The sequence below is a fragment of the Lepus europaeus genome, chromosome 10 (genome assembly GCF_033115175.1).
Source record: "Lepus europaeus isolate LE1 chromosome 10, mLepTim1.pri, whole genome shotgun sequence".
NCBI lineage: Eukaryota > Metazoa > Chordata > Mammalia > Lagomorpha > Leporidae > Lepus > Lepus europaeus.
Window position 1 is genome coordinate 51,886,683 of NC_084836.1, and position 26,477 is coordinate 51,913,159.

A 26,477-nucleotide genomic window follows, 5' to 3' on the forward strand; every position below is an offset into this window, starting at 1 on the left:
TCTCGGGCAAGGGAAATGTCACTGAAAAGGCTCAGAGCCAACAGCAAATAAGGCCTCTCTGAAAGGCAAAGGAGCAGAGGAGCGGCAATGAAGTGGGCACTAGGGAAGTTACTAGGAGATGCAGTCCAAGGCATCTGTGGGAGGAGGCAGGGTGAACAGTATAGAGTTCAGCCTTGGCATTTTGAGAGGCCTATTAGACATTCAGCAGAGATGTCCAGTAAAGTAAACTCTCCAGTTTGGGGGTTAACTGGTCTAAACAGGGATACAGACTTGAAAACTGACAGCATATAGACATTACTTAAACCCCTGAGACTGGAGTATAGGGAAACTAAGTTCCCTAGGAGGGCACCAAACTCAAAGTCATGGGAAAGAAAGAACAAAATAGACTAAGAAGGGTGTAAATACCTGTCAACGTGAACTTTCACTTGATTTAACTCTACAAACTGATCAACCGGTCTTGGCCAAGTCTAGCGAGGGCATATTCTGTCCTTGATATGTGTGTTAAGAAATTCTTAACCACCATCAGGTATTCTGACTAGGGAAAAAAGACACTGCCTTTCAGTGTCCATTCATACTCTCACTTAGGAAAGACAACAGAAAACGTACTGCTCTATCAGTTTATATGTAGTCTCTCAGTGGGCACACACACACACATTAATATATTTGTGAGAATGTGAAACAGTTCAACAGTTAAACTAAGACCAACCATTAGCTGGGAAAAGCTAGCCATCACTAAATTCATTTATTAACTGTTACATTCAGTGTTCTTCACAATTCCACAAATCACTTTTAAATTAGCCACGTGTTCCTAGGATAAATTAGATGTGCAATACAGTGATACACTGAGCCGAAGTTGGTATACCTTAATAAGATAGGGCCAATCTCTAATCTGCCTAATAGCAAAAGGGGGAACTACATAAATAGACTCTGTTCAAGTATTTATAGGACTTTTCTTAAGCATTTTTCCTAATTTTGAAAGGCAAAGTGACAGAGGTCTTCCAGCTACTGCAGCCAGGCCAGGCAAAAGCTAGGAGCTAGGAACTCTTCCACATGTGTGGTAGGGACCCAAGCACTTGAACCATCATCTGCTGCCTCTTAGCAAGCAGCTAGATTGGAAATAGAGGCAGGACTCAAGCCCCAGCACTCTGATATGGGATGCAGGCATACAAAGCGGTAGCTTAACCTCCTATGCCACAATGCCCAACCCTGCATCAGTTTTGAAATACAACAGGACACCACTATGCTGCTATGGCCTGTCTTACACAAAAGTATCCTGAATGGAAGGTGTGGAAGGGAACATTTTAACGTGATACATTCCTAAATGCCTACAGGTCATACATCACTAAGCTTTAAAAAGCACTTAAGGGAGCAAGCAGTGGGAAGGGGGGCAGTTCAGCTTGACATATTCAGCAAACAACTGAAAATTTACAATTATAAAATCATTCTAACTTCTACTCACCACTCTGCTGGTCACCACCTCTCAGAGCCTCCTATGGGAGAGCCAAATATAGGGCCAGCGTTCGTTGTGGCACAGCAGGTTAAGTCGCTGCCCACGATGTAGGTCCTGCCTGCTCCACTGCCAATGTGCCTGTGAAAGCAACAGAGGATGGCCCAAGTCCTTGTTCCCTGCCACCCATGTGGGAGATCTGAATGAAGCTCCTGGCTTTGGCCTAGCCTAGCTCTGCTGGTTACAGCCATCTGGGGAGTGAACCAGCAGATGGAAGATCTCTGCCTTTCCCTTTGTGTGTAAAGTCTGATTTTCAAACAAACAAATCTTTAAAATATGTTATCCAATCTACTTTATGGGGTGACAAAGAAACTAGAGGGGTAAAAAACACAAAAGCAACTTGAAGGGGCTGGCAGTGTGCCACAGAGGGTTAAAGCCCAGGCCTGAAGCACCGGCATCCAATATGGGCCCCAGTTTGAGTCCCACCTGCTCCACTTCTGATCCAGCCCTCTGTTATGGCTTGGGAAAGCAGTAGAAGATGGCTCAAGTCCTTTATCCCTTGCACCCATGTGGGAGACCTGGAAGGAGCTCCTGGCTCTTGACTTTGGATTGGCTCAGCTCCAGCCATTGCAGCAATTTGGGGAATGAACCAGCACATGGAAGACTCTACCTCTTTCCATAACTTTCAAACACATCTTTAAACAACAAAAAAAGCAACTTTAAAACGGGACTAGAATCCGGGTGCCAGCGCCACAGGCAGAGGATTAGCCAAGTGAGCCGTGGCATTGGCCATGGCTAACCCTAAATGTAAAATGAAATCGCTGTGCAAGTTGTTTTCATTTCTCACCACCTTTTTCAGATCTGTTGTGAGATGACATCACTCAAGCCATAGCTTGTGCAAAGAGGGTCGTCAGTGATCCACAAGGCATCAGAGCATGGTATGTGTTTCATGTATGATGTGAGAGAAGACTTTTTAAAAAATTTTTATTTAGTAAATATAAATTTCCAAAGTACAGCTTATGCATTACAATGGCTTCCCCTCCCCCCCATAATTTCCCTCCCACTCGCACCCCCCCCCATCTCCCGCTCCCTCTCCCATTCCATTCACATCAAGATTCATTTTCAATTATCTTTATATACAGATGATCGATTTAGTATATATTAATTAAAGATTGCATCAGTTTGCACCCACACAGAAACACAAAGTGTAAAATACTGTTTCAGTACTGGTTATAGCATTACTTCACATTGGACAACACTTTAAGGATAGATCCCACATGAGATGTAAGTACACAGTGACTCCTGTTGCTGACTTAACAATTTGACACTATTCTTTATGGCGTCCGTAATCTCCCTAGGCTCTAGTCATGAGTTGCCGAAGCTATGGAAGCCTTTTGAGTTCACTGACTTTGATCTTATTCCGACAGGCTCATAGTCAAAGTGGAAGTTCTCTTCTCCCTTCGGAGAAAGGTACCTCCTTCTTTGGTGGCCCCGTTCTTTCCACTGGGATCTCACTCACAGAGATCTTTCATTTAGGTCTTTTTTTTTTTTTCCCAAGGTGTCTTGGCTTTCTATGCCTACAATACTCTCATGGGCTCTTCAGCCAGATCCGAATGCCTTAAGGGCTGATTCTAAGGCCAGAGTGCTATTCAGGACAGCTGCCATTCTATGAGTCTGCTGTGTATCCCGCTTCCCATGTTGGATCGTTCTCTCCTTTTTGATTCTATCAGTTAGTATTAGCAGATACTAGTCTTGTTTTGTGATCCCTTTGACTCTTAGACCTATCAATGTGATCAATTTTGAACTGAAATTGATCACTTGGACTAGTAAAATGGCATTAGTACATGCCACCTTGATGGGATTGTAATGCAATCCCCTGGCACGTTTCTAACTCCACCATTTGGGGCAAGTCCAATTGAGCATGTCCCAAATTGTACATGAGAGATGACTTTCTAAGCCCAAAATATGCTGTTGAGAACTGAATATGGTCGTTTTGAGTCTGTTCTACAGTGTATTGCCTAAATCCTTGAAGATACAATGTATTTTAATGGACTCAGAATCTCATTCTTTCATTCCTCATTTGGGGGATTTCTAGGGTTTCTAACTATCCACACTCTGCCAGTTCCTTGCCGTGTCTTGAGATTAGGTTTAGAATAAGCAAATATGGAACATGGTTTGTGTCTGCTGTTGCACAGAGCATCTCACTCAGTGTTTGCACTTCGCATCCTGTGCTTTCCTGAGGGCAGAAGGGAGGCTGAAGTGCTTTGTGTGTGTATTTCCTTTTAGCAAGTAGCAATGCCTCAGTCTGTCTGTGGTCTTCATTTTATTTATTTATTTGCCTACTTTTCTTTTATAAGAAGTGGAACTCTATAGTGTAAAATGTCATAATGTCAGATGGAACTGCATAAAACATTTTGGCTTCCTTTTCTTCAGAGAAGGTGTTATTTGGAAACTTTCCCATCCCCCACCCAACCGCCCATTCTTCTACATCCAAAGTCGAAGGCAGGTTATCTTACCGGATCCATCACATCTTCTGAACTGTAAAACCACTCATCCCACTTTTTACAAACCTTTATTGAGTTACTATATTTAAGGGTCAAAGAGACAGAGACAGAAAAGATCTTCTATACACCGATTCAGTCTGACATGGCCACAATAGCCAGGGGTGTGCCAGGCCAAAACCAGGAGGCCAGAACACAGTCTTAGTTTCCCACATGGGGGGCAGAGATGCAAGTACTTGAGCCATCAGCTTCTGCCTCCCAGGGTGCGCATTAGCAGGCAGCTGGCAGCAGAAGGGAAGACCCGGATTCTCACACCAGCACCATGGTGGATGCAGACATCTGAACGAGCATCTTCATGGCTGCACAGAAGCCTGTCCCCCCTCCCATCCCCACTTTCCTCCCATCTTCAGCAACCTAGAAAACTTGCGCTGTGCCAGGGAAGACGCCACAAAAAGGATGGTGCAGCTTGTAACATAGAGCCTCCCATCCTAGGGAGGTGAATAGCCCTCTACCCTGGACAAAGAACTCTCTTGTTTTCTTTCCATGTCCTTTTTTTTGTGGTTTTTTTTTTTTTTTAATTATTTATTTGACAGAGTGAGACAGTGAGGGAGAGAGACAGAGAGGAGAAAGGTCTTCCTTCTGTTGGTTCACCCTACAAATGGCTGCCATGGCTGGAGCTACACCAATCTGAAGCCAGGAGCCAGGTACTTCTTCCTGGCCTCCGACACGGGTGCAGGCGCCCAAACACTTGGGCCATCCTCCACGGCCTTCCTGGGCCACAGCAGAGAGCTGGACTGGAAGAGTAGCAACTGTGACCAGAACCCAGTGCCCATTTTGGGATGCCGGCACCACAGGGTAGGATTGACCAAGTGAGCCATGGCGCCGGCCCCTCCATTTCCTTTTGACTAGACTGAAGCATGCGTTCATTGGGCTAGCTGTGGCACAAACTGGTCCCTTCTTAGAGAAATGAAAAACACAAATTACCAGCCATCCAATGACTTCTGAAAAAGAAGTCAGCAACAGCTTGAAGAAAAATTCCTCTTTTCAACCAAAAATGTGGGTAGACCCAGGTAAATATGCACACTTGACAAGAAACTGAACATTATTCACATACAAAATTAACCGTGATTTCTCGTCTTTATGCTTTTTTGTCACATCAAAGATTTAATTGCAACATTGGACCTCAGTTCTTATTCAGTAATTCTGTGTCTCAGGAGGAGTCAAGATTGAAGACATCACTATGTGTCACTTTTTAGCATCTCTCCTTATTTCAAATTAGAACATGTATTTGAAATGTAGTGCCATGGTCTCAGCTGTGCTGTTGATAGTGGCTGAAACTGGAAGACATTTTTTGAAAGCCCTTCGGTCATCCATCCTTGCTATTTATGTTGCCTTCTTGTTTGGAACAAGCAGCAAAGAAATTCACAAACACCTGTCTCAAATTAACAGGTCTTCAGTTTGCAAAGTCATTTCTTCATAGTGAAGCAAACTTGAGGAGAAGGCCCGCTTCAGCTGTTTCTTTCTTCCTGAAGAAGTAGGCAGGATAGCTGCATCCCAAGGGCAAAAGCAGAGTGTCCGTTTGCGTTCCAAATCCTGGAAGTATGTGGAGAAGACCCCCACCTTTGCAGAACATGGAAAGAGACTGGATAGGAGTAGAATTCTGTCTTTAAGATGAACACGAGGCCGGCACCGCGGTTCAATAGGCTAATCCTCCGCCTTGTGGCGCCGACACACTGGGTTCTAGTCCCGGTAGGGGCGCCAGGTTCTGTCCCAGTTGCCCCTCTTCCAGACCAACTTTCTGCTGTGGCCCAGGAGTGCAGAGGAGGATGGCCAAAGTCCTTGGGCCCTGTACCCATATGGAGACCAGGAGAAGCACCTGGCTCCTGGTTTCGGATGAGCGCGGAGCGCCGGCCGCAGTGGCCATTGGAGAGTGAATCAACAGTAAAGGAAGACCTTTCTCTCTGTCTCTCTCTCTCTCTCACTGTCCACTCTGCCTGTCAAAAAAAAAAAAAAAAAGAAAAAGAAAAAAGAAATGAAACACATAATGTTTTTAATTCATTTTAAAATCCTTCAACAAAAAGTACATAGAGAAGAAGCAACTATTGCAAAAAGAACTTAAAAGTCAGTTATTTGAGGGCAGTCATTAGGCAAAGCAAGAAAGATGCCGCTTAGTAGCCTGCATCCCATACTGGATTGCCTGGGTTCAGAGTCCTCACTCTGCTCCCAATCCTAGCTCCCTGCTACCCGGAGATGGAGCAGGTGACGGCTCCAGTAGCTGAGTCCCTGCCATACACATAACAGGCTGAGATTGAGTTCTGAGATCCTAGCTTCTGCCTGGCCCACACACAGCTGTTTTGGACATTTAGGGAATGAGAAGTATTTGTTATTCTACTACCTCTAATTTTCTGTGTATTCAGAACATTTCATAGTAATATATATACAATCAAAAAAGGAACCAAGACCAAATCACTCCTCTCCTCCCCTGAGTCAGCAGGAGGAAAGCATCAGTAAGGCCATTTACAGTTAACAGATCATTCCAGAAACTTGCGCATATGAAAGAGCACCAACCTTTCATACTACCAGCTCTTTACTTTCTTACTTGGGGAATTAGGAGGAGGATAACAAAACTTTCTGGAAGCTGTGATGGGAGCTTTCCTAGGTCCCTCACGAATTTGTCTTGAATCTCTACTCTTACAAGACACCCAGAGGGGTCCTGTGCCATCACTCAAGTATTATCAAGTCTTACCACTGCAGGGTATACGGCAGGAGTTAACTGCTCCTGGGGTTTTGCCGTCATCACACCAGTAGCGGCTATTGATCTGAAATATTCCATAATCGGTGCTTTGGTCTCCAGGTAGTTTGTGTGTTATAACTGCTCTCCCATTTGGTCAAACACATCCCTGAAAAAGTAATTTTTGTAATGAACAGCAACATAAAATGACTTACAGTGTAAACAAAAAGCAATCCACGTGTCTAACTCTGTTTTACCAACGACTTGATGTGTTTAACTTATAACTGAACACTTTAGTGAAGAAAGGCCCTTAAGAGAACCATTTTTGTAATGCAAGTGAACTTCTGCTACTACTGCAGCAAGAGAAGGTGCTTCAAAAATATTAAAGTAACAGTTTCTTCTTTCCTTTTACCCTCTCCCTGCTCCCATGGCGCAGGCAACATGCAGCCTTGAATAGAAAAATCTACAGAGTTGACAGGCTCAGGTCTATCTGAGTCTAACAGCAAACTGGATGTTCCTTTCTTTGATGTGGGCCTGTGAGTCACTGTAAAATCTACCAATAAGATGCTAACTGTGCTAAGATGGGCAGTTTGATTCTTCATGATTCCTGGTCTCTCTTCACAGGCCAGGGGAGAGATTTTGGGGCCCAAGAGAATCTCTATCAAAAGCATTGGGGAATAGGCTGGGCTTTGTTATCGGGAAGTCGGAAGGAGTGGAGACTTACAGTTCACCAACCTGATTCCCCTGAAGCCCTCCAATGCAAATCTTTTCATAGTTCTGGCCAACTCACACCTTTCATAGATCTTTGCCTGGACAGTGGTGGAAAGGAGGAGCCCCAGCATCAGGAGCGCCTTCCTATTGACTGGGAAGCTGGACCTCTATGCTGACAGGAGAGAGGCAGCCCCAGTATTTAACCTCTTTCAACTTCCTTCTTCACCAGGTGGTTTGAAGGCTCTACCCTTTGTGTGGAAAACATGCCTGATTTTCTGATCACTGACTTGAAAGGTTTTTTTTTTTTTTTTTTTTTTTAATGTTTGAAGAGAAACGGTCTGATGTCCTAAGCATTAATCTCAGTAAAATGATGAAAAGACATTGCTTGAAGATTTGTTCAGGAAGAATTGGGAAGTAGCAGTTTTCCAAAATAAAAGTTTTCTTCTATTTTATTAGGAGTTTAAGCAAATGCGAAGAAAAAAATGGACTGTGTTATGTAACTTAAGATGAGCTGTGATTTTTTGGCTAATATTTTCATTTCCATTAAATGGTCTGTGTAAATTCACTATTTTGTATTCATCTTCACTTTACAATTATTTTGCATATACTTTTATAGAGAATGGACATGGCACTTGGACCTGTTGTCTTCATGGGTACATAGCCTGTTACCAAGAACTCAGTCCCTGTCCCCAGTGCCAATCAAAATAATGAGGCCAAGGTTTGGGATGAAGGGAAGAGAACACTTAATCAGCTGACAGATGAAAGCATGGCAGACCTCAGGGTCTCAAGAACCACCACCCTGCTAGACAGGGTGTTTGGGGCTTTTAGAAGAATTACAGGGGAGTCGGGAATAAGAGGGACAAAGGAAAGGGACAGCTGCATGTTGGCCCGCTGGCCAGGCACTAAGGCCTGCACATTCCTTTTCTGTTTAATGCTCCGGTTGTCTGTAGAAGAAACTGAGGTAAGGAGAAAAAGCAATGTGTGCTTAAGACAGCGGTGAGTGGGAAGCCAGGAGTCCAGCTCCAATGCATCACCCAGATGCTCTGCTGGTAGGGAAGGGATATGAATGTTGCTGGGGTCCTGGGTGATACGCTGGAGGAAATGGCACGTTATACCTGCTGTGGGAGTAAGGATTATAGCCCATGGGCATGGACGTTTGGCAATATCCAGGATATCCTGGATGTGGTGGATGCTGGGTCTGTGAAGGAGGGGCTGAAACAGGGGTTTGCGCCACAGCTGGTGCAAGATCCCAGTTCCCACAGGAGCCAGAGCAATAGCTATTTTGAAAGAGGGTGCCAAGTTTTACAATGAGCTACTGCTGAAATCCTGGTCAAGTTCCAAAACAAATGCAATCATACAGTATTTGCTTGGAAGACAGGAAGAGGGGAACTCTTCAAAGATTTGCAACAAAGCATTGCCTGAGAACCTAGTGCTCCTTCAGTCCCTACACTTGCCTATCAGTGTTCCCCAGCAGGAGGACATGCACCAGCTCCCTGACCCCAGTACCAAGAAACATGCTGCCTCCTAAGCCCAGGCCCCGGCCACCACCACCTGTGCTTGCAGCAAGTAGTGCTCCTTCTGCACATTTTTAAAAATGATGCAATCAGCACTCCAGAGGAACTGTGCTTCCAGATCAACCTATGAAGACAGATTCTTTTTTTTTATTTTTAAGACAGATTCTGAGCCACACAAGAATACCATCACTTCGTAGCTATCCTTATTTTGCATCAGTGACAGTCTCTTTCTCTTTGGCCTTTACAGACTGTCAGTATTGGCTATGACTGCTGGACCCTGTCCAAAAACCAAGTATAACTCGATGTATTAGGTCAGGCCTAATTTTGAAGCAGTGAGATAGATTTTTCAGGACCCAAAGAGACAAAAAAGGAGCTAAAAGAGTTCATCTCTAGTCTCTTATATATTCTTCTAAACTCAAGGGCAAAGAACATCCAGTTATTAACTATGCTGGTTTCGACTTGAGATTAGCTCTTCTTTTGAAATGTTTGGATAGATAAAGTCTAATTTCTTAGAGTGGAATAAACAAATATTTGGAAACCGAGAGCATGACAGCATGTAAGTACTGAAAAAGAAGAAGTGTTTTTAGTCCCTTTAACTCTGAGATCAAAGGGCCTAATATGGCCTGAACTCCATGGAAGAGAAACACTCGCTAGACTTATCTGAGTGGCAGCACTGAGCTATTACTCTTATTAGGTTAGTTTGATGTGGGTGATGTGTACATCTGGAACAACCCTGAGCTATCCTTTGTTGATACATTTCTTATCTATTCTCAGAAATATTCTCCCTAATATTAATCTGTAATCTTTTCAATAGCTGCTTTCTAACACACAATACTCTCCCTGGCCCTGAAGATGAAGAAAACAATTCTCAAGCAGTAAGAAATTTATTCTCCCCCCTTTACCTAAATCCCATCTTTTAAGGCCAAGCCAATGTGTGCTCACTGTGTGATACATAAAGATAAATTCTTTCAAGAACTGACCACTTCAGAACACTTCCCAAATCTCGTTGAAATTCACTTGTCTTCTGCCCTGAATACATCTTAAATTTGTCCTTTTACAGATCTTGCTTATTTCCATCAACAGTATTGTGGTGCCCAATGTGGGACCCAGAGAAGACTCAGGACCCCTGGAGATCCAGATTAGCACTTGGTACCAGCACCAGGACCCTTGTGCTCCTCTGACCTCAGCTTCTTCCCTGGGTGGAATGCTAACTATTCCTGGGCCTCCAGACATCCCTTCTGGTCACTGATGTTCAGGGTTTATTCCTGACCCATTTTTCCCTTTTTCTTTTTGTCCTTCTTGCTCAGAACATTTTTTCAGTACCTTAAGTCACACATCTAAGAGGCCTCTCCTTCTTGATCCTATCTATTGGCTATTTCAAAAAAACTAAAGAACAAGATCAACTCACTTCCTACGGTGCATAAGCTGGCATGACGCCTTCCTAGAGAGGAGCACAGTGTGCTCCAGTCCTGCACAGAGACACCATGATACTTCTGAGATCCCCAATAAAGCGACATCAAAGCTAGTGGTGCTCAAGTCCTGCCCAAACCCCACCACCTTCGAATACTAACCTTCCTGGGCACCATCCCCTAGCCTATAAAAGGATGACCTGCTGGTATGGGCAGCAGCACTGCCCTCCTCCTAAAGAGAGGTTGCCCAAACTCACACCTGAGCATGTGCTATCTCTTTCAATAAATCCTGCTCTCCTCTATACCTTTGCATCTCCTCTTTCATTTCTTTTTTTTTTTTTTAAGATTTATTTATTTATTTTAAGGCAAAATTATAGAGATAGAGAGAGAGAGACAAAGAAAGTGGCAGAGAGATATCATCCATCCATTGGTTCACTCCCCAAATGACTACAACGGCCAGGACTGGGCCAAGTCAAAACCAGGAGCCAGGAGCTTCAACTTCCACTTGAGTAGCAGGGGCCCAAGGACCTGGGCCATCTTTGACTCTTTGCCTGGTGCATTAGCAGGGAACTGGATCAGAAGTGGAGCACATGGAACTCAGGTCAGCACATATGGGCTGCTGGTGTTGCAGGCAGTGGCTTAACTCACTGCACCACAACACTAGGCCCTGCTCCCTGAATTCTTTTCTCACGTGGAGCAAAAACTTGGAGCAAGCCCAGCTGGGGACTGAGTTCCCCACAACAAGTAGACCTTATAGGTCAAGAACATGCCCTTGCATGAGGGTGATCTCAGTGGCTCCCAGTGAAACCATGGACAGCAAGCTTCCCAACACTGCAAACCACACTAACAGCTGACAATAGTCATGTGCCTACCTGCTGCATAGTAACATAATACTTGTTTGGGATTAAGAAAAAACCTGCTGCCACATCTTTCCAAAACCCGTGATACAAGTAAACCTAACTTGTGGAGCCAAGACTGTAAACGAAGCATGTGCAGATCCACTCAGACTGACCTGAGAGTTACCTAGTGCTTCGTTATCATGTTAGGTGACACACATGCTAAGTCTTTCACATGGGTGCCAGAGGTGAAACACTTGAGCTACCTCTTGCTCACTTCCCAGGCTCTTTAGTAGAAATTTGAATCAGAAGCAGAGGCCAGGATGTGAAACTGGCACTCCAATATAGGATGACAAAACCACAAACTGTGGCTTAACCCACTTAACCACAACACGAGCCCCATGCAACCCAATTTTTTCAAAAGCACAAATTACGAGGGCCAGCATTGTGGCTTAGCGGGCAACGCTTACACCTACAACACTAGCATCCCATATGGGCACTAGTTCAAGTCCTGGCTGCTCCATTTCTAATCCAGGCCCTTGCTAATGTGTCTGGGAAAGCAGCAAAAAATGGTCCAAGTGCTTGGGCCCCTGCACCCATGTAGAAAACCCAGAAGTTCCTGGCTTCTGGCTCCAGCCTCATCCAGCCTTGGCTGTTGTGGCCATGTGGGGAGTGAATTAGTGAATGGATGATCTCTGTCTCTCCTCCTCTCTCTGTAACTCTGTCATTCAAATAAATAAATAAATAAATCTTAAAAAAAAATACAAATTATACCCTCTCTGTAATTCTGCCTTTCAAATCTATCAATATTAACAAAAAATTATATCGGAGGCAACTTTTTTAAAAAAAGAACCCTGTTGTGAATTCCCTCATAATTTATAGTAAACAGAACTAAATTATGGGGGCTAATGCTGTGACACAGCAGGTTAACACCCTGGCCTGAAGTGCCGGCATCCCATATGGGCGCCAGTTCTTGTCCCGGCTGCTCCACTTCCGATCCAGCTCTCTGCTATGGCTTGGGATAGCAGTAGAAGATGGCCCAAGTCCTTTGGCCCCTTCACTTGTGTGGGAGACCCGAAGAAGCTCTTGGCTCCTGCCTTTAGATCGGCACAGCTGTTGTGGCCAATTGGGGAGTGAACCAACAGATGGAAGACCTCTCTCACTCTCTCTGTGCCTCTCCTCTCTCTGTGTAACTATGAATCTCAAGTAAAAAATAAATAAATCTTTAAAAAAACAAATTATGTTCCTAATTCACTTCTTTTGAATATTCTGCTTTTAGATACCACAATAAACAATACTGTAAATCAATTTTGATTTTTCCACTAGCAGTACATTTCTAGTATTTCTAAAGAAATAATCATATAAATCATGGCAAAGCTATAGTCACCATCAAAGAAACACTATAATAAATAATACTAAAAACAAAAAATCTAGGGCCAGTGCTGTGGCGTAGCAGGTAAAGCTACCGCCTAGAGTGCCAGCATCCCATATGAAAACAGTTCTAAACCCGGCTGCTCCATTTCTGATCCGGCTCTCTGCCATGGCCTGAGAAGGCAGTGGAAGATGGCCTAAGTGCATGGGCCTCTGCATCTATGTGGGAGACCCGGGAGAAGCTCCTAGCTTCGGATCAGCCCTGCTCCAGCCATTGCAGCCATTTGGGGAGTGAACCAGTAGATGGAAAGTCTCTCTCTCTCTCCTTGTCTCTCTGCCTCTGCCTCTCTGTAACGCTGGCTTTCAAACAAATAAATAGTAAAAGAGAACAAAAAAATCCAAAACAATCTAAAATGAATATAAAATCTGACATTCATTAATTATATTTTGAAGCACAGAAGCATAATCATTAGTTCTAGCAACAAGAGGCTTCTGATGAAGTAGCTTTTGATAACATAATGTATTCTAGAAAAATAAAATGTAGGGGCCAGTGCTATGGCACAGAAGGCTAAGCCTCTGCCTGCAGTGGCAGTATCCCATATGAGTGCCAGTTCGAGTCCTGGCTGCTCCACTGCCAATCCAGCTCCCTGATAATGCACCTGGGATAGCAGAGGAGGATGGCCCAAGTGGTTGGGCCCTGCACCCACACGGGAGACCAACATGAAGCTCCTGGCTTCGGCATGGCCCAGCCCTGGCAGTTGTGGTCATTTTGTGAGTGAACAAGCGGATCTAAGACCTCTCTGTGTCTTCCTCTCTCTCTTTCTCTGTGGCTCTGCCTTTCAAATAAATAAAATATCTTTTAAAAAAAAAATCTTGTATCATAATGATTTTTCTGAGGTAGATTTTCATACGCATCTTTGAAGACTATTTTTGGGAATACTTCATTACTTTTACAAATATTTAAGTGACCACCAATACTGCTATACCACCTAAGTATACAACGGGGGTAAGAACAGGTTCTCAGCATCAGGAGCCAGATGTCCTGCCTTAAAACCTGACGTGCGGGAGGCCACAGCAGAGAGGTTAGGAAATCACTGTCAAGGCTCAGGTAGGCTCCAGGTCGACTCCGTGAAACAGCAAGCCGCTGCTGTTCACTGCTTCCTAGGTGCCAGGCAGGCACAAGTGTTGTTCCTCACACGCATCCATTCGTCTCTCGCCGGCCGCCTTGGCGTCTCCTGACCCACGGCCACTTTCCTGAACTTTCTACGCCTGGGTGCCTCAGCGGCGCACCCGCCTACCGGGACCTGGGTGGGCAGCAGCGTCCCGGGCTCCCCAAGCCCCCGCTGGTCGTGTCTGTGTTCCGGCGGTGACGCGCCGAGCCTGGGGACCAAGGGACACTGCTTTTTCGCTCTCCGCCTTTGGCTCGCTCTCCGCCTTGGAGTCGCGGTTCAAATCCCCGGGGAGAAGGCGCGAAGGGGAAACGCGCGGGAGAGCGCCACCCCCGGCAGGGCGGCGCGGCCAGCACTGACCTTCACTCTCCCCCCGGAGTCAGGCCCAAATTCGGCCATTCTCTTGAACATATTGTCCCACGGAAGAGGCCGCCGCTGCCAGGGAAAGAGACCGGGCCGGCGGGGTCGCCGCTGCCCTCAGAGGACCCGCTCCTCCCGCGCGGGCGCAGGCGGACGCTTTCCGGCTGAGGGAAGGCGAGTCACAGCGGCTCGAGGCGCTCAGCAGCCGCCAACCCGTCCAGGCGGACGCCTTCCCTGAAGGCCATTCAGCCCCGGCGCGGCGCGGGAGGAGGGCAGAGCGGGAGGAGGGCCGACGGCGACGCAGTACGCAGGCGCGCCGGGGTGGCGCGCGCACGCCGTACACACCGCGCACGCGCCTGGGCGGTGCCCTGCCAGCACCAGAGGGCTGCTGTAGTTCCTGAGAGAACAAAGTGGAAGGGAGGACCTAATGAATACATGGTTCCAGAGGGCTTGCCAGAACTTAAGCATAGGAGTTTCCACACTGAAAGAGTCCACGCTGTGCCAAGATGAAGACAGACCCACCTGGTGATCTCTGCAGAACATCGGGGACCCAGAGAAGATCCTCCACACGTCCAGTTATGAAGATTCTGGAATCAGAACGGCTTCAGATTGCTCAGTAGCAACAGTCTAGGGAGCAGTGCAGTGCTACCCTCGATTTTCTGAAGGAAACTTACTTCCAATTTAGTTGCAACGCTTGGACAACTATCCTGCAAGTTTCAGACATGCACAATCTAAACTAAACGTGCCTCTCAGTCACCTTTCTCAGGAAGATGCTAGAGATGGATCCATCACAATGAGGGAATGAGCCAAGAAGAACATTAGGAAACACACTAGATACGAAACATAAGGGGAACATAGTGAATGCCAAGAGGATGCTGAAAGAGCCATAATGCCAGCTGTGCGCAGGCACAGCCAGCCAGCTGCCCCGGCCAGACTTCCTTTTGGTCAGAAATCTGGGAAATTCTGTCTCAGAGGATGGATTTGACAGCACTCCAGCTGCATCTGAATCTGAAGAGAGATTTAATGTTCAACCTAGAGTCTGGGAGTTGAACGGATACACAGAAACCTAAAGAGATTTAAGGATCATGAAGGTATTAGCTTCAGGGAAAACAAGATCTGTGCAACAAAGGGAGGTGTATTTATGACTACTGAGTGTTATTTAACCCACACGCGTGGAAGGACGGGCTTTGGAGAGAGTGATCTACATGATGAAGGTAGGAGAGGAGGATACAGAGCTTCATCTTTAACTCCTATAGGTTGAGAAACCAATATCCTAAAATAGGGGGTGGGGGAAGAAAGAATAATATAAACTTAATATTTATTTTTTAAAGATGTATTTATTTATTTGAAAGTCAGAGTTACACAAAGAGCAAAGGAGAGGCAGAGAGAGAGAGAGAGAGAGAGAGAGAGAGATAGTGAGGTTTCCATCCATTGGTTCACTGCCCAATTGGTTGCAATGGCTGGAGCTGGGCTGATCCGAAACCAGGAGCCAGGATCTTCCTTCAGGTGTTCCACCCGGGTCCAGGGGCCCCAGGACTTGGGCCATCCTCCACTGTTTCCCAGACCATAGCAGAGAGCTGGATGGGAAGCGGAGCAGCCAGGACTAGAACTGGCGCCCTTATGGCATGCCAACGCCTTAGGTGGTGGCTTAACCCACTACACCACAGCGCTGCCCCCAAACCTAATATATAAAGGCATGAAAGTAACTATAACACTGTTCATGGTAAGCTAAAAGAGAAGAAAATCACAACTGATAATTTTTAGAAATCCCAGCAAATTTTTTACAAAGATTTATATATTCATTTGAAAGGCATAGTTACAAAAAGAGAAGAAGAGACAGAGAGCTTCCATCTCCTCCTTCACTATCGTAAGGCCACAACAGCCAGGACTGAGCCAGGCTGCAGCCAGGGGCCAGGAGCTTCTTCCAGGTCTCCCACATGGCTGCAGTGTGCAACGCATCTTCCACTGTTTTCCCAGGCGCACTGGCAACAGAGCTGGATCGGAAGTGGAACAGTGGGGACATGAACCAGCACCCATATGGATGCTGGCATGGCAGGTAGTGGCTTCACTACTGCCCACAAGGCGGGCCCCAGCCAGCCTTCTTCAGTCGACTTTTGTTGATCTCTGGCCGTTTCTCCAGTCAGCCCGTTATTGGACTATCCTATAGGCACCATCTGTGTTTCTGAACTGCCATTCTCCAAGTCTCAGTACTCTACTTTGACCCATTCTTGTACACCTCGGGCTATACTGATCTGAATTAACTCAAATTCTTTCTGAGTATATCGGCATCAGAGTGGTCCTAGAATCTTGAAGCCAAAGTACGCACTGGCGTAGAGGCCCTCTGCTACCCTCTCATGGCTGATCTATGAACTACACTTACATAAACTAGTTAAAACTGGATTGCAGAAACTATTGCTTGGGAATCCTGTGGGTTAAAGGGTAAGGAAAATCTTAGAGTGCTCAGCACAGAAGGAATGTACTACATGAGCAATATGGCTATTCAATCAACTTATGTTCATTCCAATCACTGCTCTAGATGTTTGAAATAAGGAGGTGAACAAGAGCCAAACACGTCTCTCTTCCGAATCAGGGCAGTGGCTCTGCATGGTGTGTCAGACATGTGACATGATAGAGAGCATCCAGTGGGGAGAAGGAGCAGCCCACCGAGGGGCTTCAGAGCCTTAGTGGAGGCATCTGTTACACGGTGTGCCCGTATTGGGAGATTGATTGATATATTTTGAGGATATTTATTAAGCATGGTGGATATATGTTTCTCACTGTCAGACAATCGAGCATAAAACATGAAGAAGGAGAAAATTCAAACCCCATGGCATGGTGTAAGATTAGCATTGCAGGTATTGGTGTGAGTTAATGAATTCTGATATAAAGATATAAGAAAAATAAATTGGGGCGAGCATTTGGCACAGCAGTTAAAATACCACTTGGGATACTCATATCCCATATTGGAGTGCCTGAATTTGAATTTCAGCTCTGCTTCCCATCCAGCTTCCTAATACTGTGCACCCTTAGAGGCAGCAGGCAATGGCTCAAGGAGTTGGGTCCCTAACACTTATATGGGAGGCCTAGATTGAAATCCAGGCTCCTGATTATGACCTGGCCCAGGATTGGCTGTTATGGGCATTTGGGGAGGAACCAGCAGACAGAAGATCGATCTCTCTCTCTTTCTGAGTCTCTGTGTCTGCCTGCCCTCTGTTTCTCTTTCAAATAAATAAAAATACAAAAATGTTCTTTAAAAAACCCCAAGGGGGCGCCAGCGCTGTGGCATAGTAAGTTAAACTGGGGCCTGCAGCACCTGCATCCCATATGGGCGCCGGTTCCAGTTCAAGCTCCTTCTCTTCTTATCCAGCTCTCTGCTAATGAGCCTGGGAAAGCAGCACAAGGTAGCCCAAAGCCTTGGGACCCTGCACCCACTTGAGAGACCCAAGGGAAGCTTCTGGCTTCCGGCTTCAAATAGCCCCAGCTCCGGCTGTTGTGGCCATTTGGGGAGTGAACCAGTGTGTAGAAGATCTCTCTCTCTGTCTCTCCCTCTCTCTCTCTCTGTAACTCAGCCTATCAAATAAAATAAATCTTTAAAAAAAAAAACCCAAGACTTTAAAAATTGTTTAAATTTAAAAATATGGTGTATATATATATGTATATATATATATGTATATATATATATATGTTCTCTAGCTTTTTCCACTGACACTGTCACCTAGGAACACCCTAATGTCCAGATCTTGTTTTAAAAATATTATTAACCACTGTGATAAATTAGGGCTTCTTGAAGAAATGGCTATTCCAGGGCTGGAGCAAGGAAAGAACAAGGCATACCTTAGAGTACCTTGTGCCAGAAAACAACTAAGTGCTCAAAAAATTATAGTCAAGTCAAAATGAAACAGAAGTCAGCTTGCAGGGGCTCACTGCCTAAATAGGGCACAGTGTGGACAGCAAAGTAAATGGTAGTAATGAATTATGACTCATTATAATTTGACTAAGACAGAAACCATGGGTCCACAGTGATCTCATAAATAAATGAAGTTGGAAATTTGATGAGCAACAGTCTCCTAGTACCTCCCTTACCAGAAACTTTACAATGGACATGACTTACAACCACATTTAAATCAAGTTGTCTAAGTGAACATCATCAAATCAAGACTGCATGCCACTTAAGGCAATGAGAAGGGAATCACTTCTGTGGTATTCCTGCCAAAGTTGCAAAACCTACTCTAATTAAGAGAATATCAGAAGCACCTTAGAGAAATTCTGCAGTATAACTGGTCTGTGGTCTTCAAGAATGTCTAGGTCCTAAAAGCCAAGAAAGAAACAACCATTAGGAAATGATCCAGATTGAAAGAGACTAAAAAATATGGCAACCAAATACAACACATGATTTTTTGGAAAGATTTGTTTCTTTGAAAGGCTTATAGAGAGAGGTAGGGGGTGAGGGAGGTTTTCCATCTGCTTGTTCACTCCCCAGATGGCTGCAACGGTCTGAAGCCAGGAGCCAGGAGTTTCTTCCGAGTCTCCCACGTGGGTACAGGGGCCCAAGGACTTGGGCCATCTTCTACTGTTTTCCTAGGCCATAGCAGAGAGCTGGATTGGGAGTGAAGCATCCAGGACTCGAACTGGTGCCTATATGTGATGCCAGCATTGCAGGAAGCGGCTTTACCTGCTATGCCGCTGTGCTGGTCCCTAAGGGTCCCTTTGAGATCTGTAGCTATGAATTTAAAGTGAGACATGTAGCATGCTTGTGGATTTTTATCCAGCAATATCCAGCTGTTCAGATGCATATGAACACATAGGAGATTTTAAGAGTGCCAAGTTATTTTTTTATACGTATGGCATAGCAACAGTTAAAATACTCCTTTCAGGTTCCTAGAATCCCATATCAGAGACTCAAACCTGGGTTTGAGTCCCAGTTCTGCTCTCAATTCTAGTGTCCACTTGATGCACACACTGGGAGGCAGCAAGTGATGACTCAAATAGTTGGGTCGCTACTACCCATGGTGGGAGACCTGGACCAAGTTCCTGGCCCCCAACTTTGGCCTGGCCCAGTCTTGATTATTGTGGGCATTTGAGGAGTGAAATCTTCTAAACTGAAATGAGGAATGAAAGAATGAGATTCTGGTACACTGGGTTAAGCCACTGAGGGGGTTGCCCACATCCCATATCAGAGTAATAGATTCAGTGCTATGAATCTGTCTGTGAGGTCAGTTTTACTTGGGTGATATACACAAAGGTTCTGTTAGGCCTTTGCTTTCTTGAGCATCCCTGAGCCATCCTTTGTTCTTTTTTTTTTCCATTTTTTTAAACTTTTATTTAAGGAATATAAATATCCAGTGTACAGCTTATGGATTACAATGGCTTCCCCCTCCCATAACTTCCCTCCCACTCACAACCCTCCCCTCTCCCCCTCCCTCTCCCCTTCCATTCACATCAAGATTCATTTTCAATTCTCTTTATATACAAAAGATCAATTTAGTATAAAGATTTCAACAGTTTGCACCCACATAGAAACACAAAGTGAAACATACTGTTTGAGTACTAGTTATAGCATTAAATCAAAATGTACAGTACATTAAGGACAGAGATCCCACATGAGGAGCAAGTGCACAGTGGCTCCTGTTGTTGACCCAACAAATTGACACACTAGTTTATGGCACCAGTAACCACCCTAGGCTGTCGTCATGAGTTGCCAAGGCTATGGAATCCTTCCAAGTTTGCCGACTCTGATCATATTTAGACAAGGTCATAAAAGACGGAGTGAGGATAGTAACCAATGATCCTAAGAGTGGCATTAACCAGGTTTGAACAATTATACAGCATTAAGTGGGGAAGAGGACCATCAGTACACACAAGTTGGGAGTAGAGCCATTGGTGGTAGAGTAGAGGTTATGATTACAAAGGAATGAGGCCCAAGTGCGCTAGACAGGGTCTAGAACAAAGGACAGAGTCAATATTAGAGGAGCTAAGAAAGGTGCTGTCTAAGCTACAATTAAGTTTTCTGATTGAGAGGCAAATAGGACCTGATAGAAGAATAGAGAAATGAGGGAACAAGTACTAGATCACCTGCTGACAATAGCAATATTACATGAATACTTAGCAAACCATTTCAACCATTAGATAACAACTTAAGAAAACATTTACCAGACGGTCCAATGCCTTCTATAAATTTTAAGAATCATGTATTTGAAAACACCTCTTAAATATCTAACATGGTGTACTTTGTTTAACTAGTAAACTTAAGCACAACCATATAAAATGTTTTTAGTTTCTTTCCACCAACAAGTTTAAAACATATGATACACAGAGTCAGGTCACACAAATTAAAATGTATCTTTGATTGATTTTAGCAGCTTAAATTTATGGACAATCTTATCTATAAGCCATTTAAAATAAAACTCTTAATAAAATTTCCCCATGTGGACATACAATATGTACACACATATAACATAGCATAATAGACCAATATAGCAATTTTAATAATAGCTTTTAAAATCTTTAACTCTTTTTGTGGCTTGCCAATTGATTTGAATTGCTTTTTGTTTTAGTAAACTCAGTCAACCATACTTTCTCTTAGTTGGTACTGTTAATACATTATTGGCTTCATCTGTTTACAGAGCCATCCCAAAGTACTGAATACAATCGAAGTGGCTGGAAAAAGTCCATAGGAACCTATAGGAGGACAGCTAAACACAGAACCAACAACGCTTTAGTTTTATGAGCAGCAAATCATATATAACTGTGGATGACAAAAGACTTTAAGTCGCCATGTTTAAAATTATAAACTCATCAACCAACAAGAGGCACTTGCTTACTTCACAGTAGTTTTGAAAGCACCTGTAGGATTTTACAAGTATTTAACCCTTTAGGCCTCTGGGACTTTCTCATTAAGATAACTATCATGTCTAGTAACACAAGATCATTAGACTTTTTAATTCTCAAACATTTGTATTAATAGCATTTTCCATTATAGAAACTTAAAATTTAGTACCACGTCACATCTTGACAGTACTTCTAATATAATCCAAATAGCCTGATTAGTTGGTGTCTCTATAAGATGAGAGACATAGGTCCTTCGATTTTTTCAGTTGGGCCCAAAAAGGAAAAACCAAAGTCCAAGATTTACTGGAAATTTTAGAGTCCAGATTGTTTGAAACTTTGATTTTTTGAATGCCTGTCAAGAATGCCAAGAAGGCTCAAAATCCAAAATATCTGGTTGAAATAAGATTCCTTAAAAAATCATGACATAACATAGACCAAATTTGATCATTGTTACAAGGTGATTATTCAAATCTTTGAAAATAAGCACATATTTAAATAACCCATAGCTCTTAATAAAAATGCAGCTGTTTTTGAACAATTAGAATTTAACAGACATCAAGAGAACATAATAGATTACTTTAACACATTGCTTTAACAGAGCATCAGAGTTTAATTCTATGTCAAAGAGAAATTGAGCTTCCTGTGATCTTTTGCTGTGAGGTTTCCTTCCTTTACCTTCTTTCATATTGGTGACCATGTTTCTGTGTTTCTGTGTGTAACACATCTTTAAGCATCTTTTGCAGGGCAGGATGAGTGGCAACAAATTCTTTCAGTTTCTGTTTGCTATGAAAAGTCTTTATTTCACCTTCATTCACAAATGAGAGCTTTGCAGGATATAATATTCTGGGCTGGCAGTTTTTCTCTCTTAGTACCTGGGCTATGTCTCGCCATTCCCTTCTAGCTTGTAGGGTTTCTGATGAGAAGTCTGCTGTGAGTCTAATTGGAGATCCTCTGAGAGTAATCTGACGTTTCTCTCTTGCACCTTTTAGAATCTTTTCTTTATGTTTCACTGTGGTGAGTTTGATTACAACGTGTCGTGGTGAGGATCTCTTTTGGTCATGTTTATTAGGAGTTCTATAAGCTTCCTGTACTAAGATGCCTCTGTCCTCCAAACCTGGGAAATTTTCTGCTAGTATCTCACTGAAAATGCCTTCTAATCCTTTCTCCCTCTCCATGCCTTCAGGAACTCCTAGAACCCGAATGTTAGGTTTTTTAATAGTATCCTGTAGATTCCCGACAATATTTTTTAGATATCTAATTTCCTCTTCTTTGGTTTGCCTATTTCCTTTCATGTTCTCCATCTTATAAGTCTGATATTCTCTCTTCTGCTTCGCCCATTCTGTTTTTAAGGCTCTCTAATGTGTTTGTCATTTGATCTATTGAATTCTTCATTTCAATATGATATCTTGTCACTATCACAGTTTCTTGTTCTACTAGTTGTTTCATTTCTTTTTGATTCCTCCTTAATATTTCATTTTCATGAGAGAGATTTTCTATCTTGTCCATTAAGGATTTCTGTAGTTCAAGAATTTGTTTTTGAGAACTTCTTAATGTTCTTATCAATGTTTTGAGATCCACTTCTTGCATTTCTTCTATCTCATCACCTTCATAATCTTGAATTGGGGTGTCTTTTTCATTTGGGGGCGTCACAGTGTCTTCCTTGTTCTTGTTACCTCGGTTTTTGCGTTTGTTGTGTGGCATGTTGGAGATATTTGGTTTCTTCACTGTGGTGTTTTTTCTTGTTATACTATGGCTCTATATTAAGTGGACTGTCTGCTGACTAGAACTGACTCCTTGAAAGTCACTGGGCCTGTGTCTCCAAGGCTTCTGTCACTCATCTTCTGCCCTGAGTAAACTTAAAGTAACCTTTCTACAGATCCTGTTTGTTTCCATCAATGATATGTGGATGCCAAATGTGGGGCTCAGAGAACACTCACGACTCCTTGGAGGCCTTACTCAGATCGGCTCTTGGTATGAGCCTCGGCCCGTTATGGTCCTCCAACCCTGAAATTCTCCCCTGAATGGCATGCTAAGCCCTCCTGGGTCTCCAGAATCTCTTGTTGGATCAGTGGTTCCCCAGGTTTATTCTTGGCCCATTTTTCTGGTCTTTCTTGCTGAGAACATTTGAGGAAAACATTTTTCAGCACCTGGTGTTGCGCCTTTAAGAGGCCTCTCCTCCTTCATCCTACCCACTGGCTATTTCAAATACTAAAGAACAAGGAGATCCACTTCTTTCTGGTGCATCAGCTGGCTTTATGTTTAATAACTGTGGCATTTTTACTTGCAAGTATTCGAGTAAATCATCTCAGAAAAGATGATTTAAGTCTTTTATTTCCAAAACAGGGAACATTCGATACTCTGAAACTAGTTTTTCTTAGGTCGAAATTGGGAAAGGCACTTAGAGCGACTATATCCCATGCCAGAGTGCCTGGTTCAAGTTCTGGGTACTCTGTGGTTCTGATCCCGTTTCTTGCTGTTACTGGCTAGGCAGGCAGACAGGTAGGTCTGCTGAGCTAGAGGTACCAGCAAGCCACCATACCCTGTGCCCATGTGTGATTCTATCTGCCTACTTGTCAAACAAAATACCCCTTTTCCCAGGATGCATCTGCTTTATCTGGGCCCAGGGGGGATGATGCCATGAAAATACAGATATTGAACTCCACGGGGAACTTGTGGAGGTGCCATATAATTCCCAGGAGCTCCACACGGAGAGGCTGATAAAGGAGACCAGCAACTGGCAGAGGGTCTCTCTTCCACCGCAGACCATGACTGCAGGGACTGGCAGGTGCCCTCTCTATCCCCACCCCTTCTCCTTTTGGGCAAATCTTTCAGCTCATTGCCTACCCACAATGGGTGTTTTTCTGTGTGGGGCACCACATGCTAATGTGTGTGTGTGGTAGCTTTCTCACCTGTTGAGTAAAATTTACCTCATTTGAGTCAGTACTTAGAATGCATATCTTTGTGCATGACAAGGACCTGGAGTAAAAACCAAATAAATACCCCCACTCACCCACATCACTGCGAATGCCTCTGGCATGGAGGATTGTCCCAGGGCACTTGTCAGACTGGGAAAATCCCTAGCTAAGGGTAGTGCAGATTTCCCAGCTCCACCAAGACTTGCAAATTACCTACCTGGAAAAACCTGCTGGACCACAAGAAAACTCTCCCTAAGAAGAGACTGCTATTACAAGTATATACCTCAGATCATGGTCCATGATGCAGCTATTAGCCTCTGTCAGCCTGCTGGCCTGCCTGTTGTTCTTATTCAGTTTCAATGAATTTAACTCTCTCCACTCTATCTGACTGCTCTGGTGAATTCTTTGAACACCCATGGCGCTGGCCTGAATGAGTCACATCCTGCAACATTTTGATGGCGCCCATAGGGACTTTTCCTCTGATTGCTGGGAGTCAACCTTCAGAGTGTGGCGCGATATGTAGTGGCAGCTTGTCTGGGTGAACCCACAGCTGCTGTTAGACCCCGATCACGGTCAGTCCTTCTTTCTCCTTGACCTGGTCGTTGAGGAACAGCTTACCCCATAAGACCAGCTGATGATTCCTGGCCAGGGCAAATGCCTGGTGGAATTTGAAGGCCCCTGTTCATCGCCACCCAGAACCCATTTCCCTCAGGGTTGAGGACTGAATTTCTATCTGTTCCATCTTTTTTTTTTTTTTCATCTTAATGCTTGTATATATCAAAACTCATACTGATCAATGAGTTCTGGGTTGCAAAAGAGGATTTATTTTTTGCACCTGTATATCCACTAGTTGAAACACACAGAAGTAAAAGGGGCCAGGGCTGTGGCACAGTGGGTTAAAGCCACAGCCTGCAGTGCCAGCATCCCATACGGGCGCCAGTTCTATTCTCAGCTGTTCTTCTTCCGATCCAGCTCTCTGCTATGGCCTGGGATAGCAGTAGAAGATGGCCCAAGTCCTTGTGCCCTTGCAGCCATATGGGAGACCCAGAAGAATCTCCAGGCTCCTGGTTTCAGATCAGCTCAGCTCAGCTCTGGCCGTTGCGGTCATTTGAGGAGTGAACCAGTGGAATGGAAGACCTCTCTCTGTAACTCTTTCAAATAAATAAAATAATTCTTTGAAAAACATGCACAAGTGCAGTTCTCTGTTCCACCTCAGTGGGTTCCCTTTGTCCTTTACAAAAGCCGAATGTCTGCCATCCCCTGGTAACCATTTTCGGCTGACCAACCCTTCTGGAATGATCCTAGGGCTGCAGGGCTTGATGTCTCAAGGACGTGTACAGTTTTTGCTCCTTCCTCCAGATCTGGATTGGCTACCAGCAGGAGAGAACCTTCTTGAGAAGGCAGCACTGGGCTGTCTTCCAGGCAACAGGAGCACCACTGACTCCCTGCAGTGGGCAGGATGCCCCATTAAGCACACACCTGCTTTTCACCCATTGTCTGGGCCGTGTCACCTCTTTGCTGGGCTGTTTTTGAAGAATCACCTTCCACGCCTCATGATCCACCCCGAGATGCATCCTTATTGGGATCAGTTTGATCTCCAGAAGCATCTAATTTTCCTTTGTAACACTGACTGGCCCCAATATGAATTTCCGGAATAGGAGGCCTGGCCCTTGAATGAAATCTGAGCTCAGACACTGTCCTTCGGCTTGATCTCTTCTGTTGCAATCTTTACTAAGATAATCTCTTGTGTCCTTGCTGTCTTTGCTAAGTTTTAACTATCTGGGAAAGCTGAATCTAAAAGAGTCAAGATTTTGATGAGAAAGAACCCAGAGGCCTTTCAAAGATCTTTGTCACTACCCTTCCCATCAGAGATGAAGCCATAAGGGGATAGAAGTTTTGTAAAATCCTTCTGGTGCTTTTGTACTGTTGTATGCAATGAACATAACTGGTTCTCTTACTCAATTGCTAAGTTTTATAATTTTAACCACGGCTATCTTAAATATTCTGATTCTTGTTCTGATTCTTCCCTGAAAACAGCTGCAGGATTTGCAATCAGATTCAAGGAGAAGACTAACAAATTCTTAAATACAGGTTTTATGACAGCTTTAAAATCAGTGAACTAGAGAAGGACTTCCAGAACTTTGGAACAATAAACCCAAAAACTGGTAAACCCAAGAAACTGCTATTGGAGATCAAATAAGAATTTGTTTCATGAGACTTAATGAACTGATGAAACTTGTAGATTTCTATGTTTTTATTAAAACGTTGCTGAGGCCATAGCATATTAAGCCACCACGTGTGACACCACATTCCATATCAGAATGCCAGTCTGAGTCCCAGCTACTCTGCTTCTGAACCAGATTCCTACTAATGTGCCTGGGGAGACAGCAGATAATGGCCCAAGTAATTGGGCCCCTGCTACTCTGTGGGAGATCCAGATGGAATTCCAGATCTCTAGATTAGGCCTGATCCAGGCCCGCAGTGGGGAATGGACAAACAGATAGAAGTTCTCTTTCTTTCTTACTCTCTGTCACTTTGCCTTCCAAATAAATAACTTTAAAAAATTAAATTAATGCAAATAAACTATTTTTGGTTTTGTATCTGAATGTTTCATTTTCTAGGTTCAGGAATCCATTTTCCTGTGATTTATATAATTTACAGTGCTTTGGTAAACTACAGTTTCGT

At 44.1% G+C, this 26,477-nt stretch overlaps 1 long non-coding RNA gene and 1 pseudogene across 2 annotated transcripts; both read right to left on the reverse strand.

The window, feature by feature from the left end:
- Positions 1–2,543: 2,543 nt before the first annotated feature.
- LOC133768582 (uncharacterized) lies at positions 2,544–14,295 on the reverse strand. Of its 2 annotated transcripts, none has more exons than XR_009867026.1 (3): positions 14,050–14,295; positions 6,695–6,848; positions 2,544–5,938 (listed from the first exon to the last, which is right to left on the reverse strand). It is a non-coding gene; the product is annotated as an uncharacterized LOC133768582 (long non-coding RNA). The 2 variants fall into 2 exon arrangements; XR_009867025.1 differs by having other exon boundaries at positions 2,544–5,942.
- Positions 14,296–24,549: 10,254 nt separating this feature from the next.
- Positions 24,550–24,660, reverse strand: LOC133769278 (small nucleolar RNA SNORA40; annotated as a pseudogene).
- Between the last annotated feature and the right edge of the window lie 1,817 nt (positions 24,661–26,477).